Source organism: Chrysochloris asiatica, unplaced genomic scaffold, assembly GCF_000296735.1.
Source record: "Chrysochloris asiatica unplaced genomic scaffold, ChrAsi1.0 scaffold00377, whole genome shotgun sequence".
NCBI classification, from domain to species: Eukaryota; Metazoa; Chordata; class Mammalia; order Afrosoricida; family Chrysochloridae; genus Chrysochloris; species Chrysochloris asiatica.
Window position 1 is genome coordinate 2,075,984 of NW_006408895.1, and position 1,535 is coordinate 2,077,518.

Below are 1,535 nucleotides of genomic sequence, written 5' to 3' on the forward strand. Positions count from 1 at the left end.
ACCAGTTCATTCTAGTTAGACCCCTTGCTGAGAATTTGCTTTTATTCCACTCCAGGTATACTGAATCCTACCAAGATCCTAAGGTGATTCTTACATTTCCCCAAATAATTCTTACGTTTGCATAGGTATCTTGTTAAAAGGGTTTGAATCCTCCAAGACATGGAGAGTTACTTACATAAGATTGCTCTTATTTTGCTGTTAAGTGCCATCGAGTCAGTTCCAATTCACAGCAACCCTGTATAGGGTTTCGGAGGCACGGTTGGTGGGTTTGAACTCCAACTTTACAGTTCAAACTGACCTTGTGGTCCAGTGCATTATCCTGCATAAGATTATAGCCATGGATTTCCTTAATAAAGAAGCACTCTTTGATGGTTACCAGGAGTCGGAGGGAGAGGAGAGTAATTCACTAGCTAAAGGGTAGGTACATGTTAGGTCTGGTGACAGGGAGGGCAATATACAAGAAGAATGAGGTTGGCACATGAATAATGAAAATAGGTGAAGACTCACAAAGGTCTGCGTGGGCTAAAGGGTATGTATGGGCTAAAGAACACAAGTGTTCTTTGCATAAATACATGGATTGAGACATAGGCTGAGTGAGTAAGGGAGAAAGAGTGGGATATATATATGTGTGTGTGTGTGTGTGTGTGTGTATCCCACAATATACAAGACTTTGATAGAGAATATTTGTACATGACTATTTACCTTTCATGCAAACGCAACTTTGAATGTCGTAGAGCATACAGCCAGCAAATGATGGGCCTGGGGGCTCAGGACCATAGTCTCAAGGGACACCATGGTCAATTGGCATAATATATAGTCCACAAATGCAATGTTCTACATCCTGCTTGGGTGGATAACTTCTGGGATCTTGAAAGCTAATGAGTGGCAATCTTAGGTGAAGCTGCTGGTCTCCCCATGTGTAGAAGAAAGAGGGATAAGAACTGAAGAGACTTGGAATCAATTTGTCCAATGAACTAATAGAATATATGAACATCAATGGTGTCCAGCTACCACTACCAATTGCCCTGAAAGAGATCACATTAGAAGATCTCAGAAGGGGGAAAATGTGGAACAAAACTCAAAATTATTTAATAATAATTATAAAGACTCAGATAATGGGTCAGAAAGAGACTGGAGGAACCTGAGACTATGGCCCTTGACTATCCTACAGTTCTGGAAAATAACTCACCCACTGGCCCAAACTTCAGTTAAGCAGTTGTTGTTAGGTGCCATTGAGTCAGTACCAACTCATAGCAAACTTATGCACAGCAGAGCAAAACTGCCCGATCCTGGGCCAACCTCTATTGTTGCCATGCTTGAGTCCATTGATGCTGCTACTTTGCCAATCCATCTCGCTGGGGTTTTCCTCTTTTTCTGTGACCCTCCGCCTTACCAAACATGATATCCTTCTCCAGCAACTGGTCCCTCCTGACAATATGTCCAAAGTAGGAGAGACGAAGTTTGGCCATCCTGGCTTCCAAGGAGCACACTGGCTGCCCTTCTTCCAACACAGATCTGTTGGTTCTTTTGGCATC

At 42.7% G+C, this 1,535-nt stretch overlaps 1 protein-coding gene across 1 annotated transcript in view; it reads left to right on the top strand.

Annotated features, from left to right (window-relative positions):
• The window catches only part of LOC102821396 (alcohol dehydrogenase E chain-like), a 225,387-nt gene that overhangs the window by 161,897 nt on the left and 61,955 nt on the right, over positions 1-1,535 (top strand). The gene's annotated exons all lie outside the window — the stretch shown is intronic.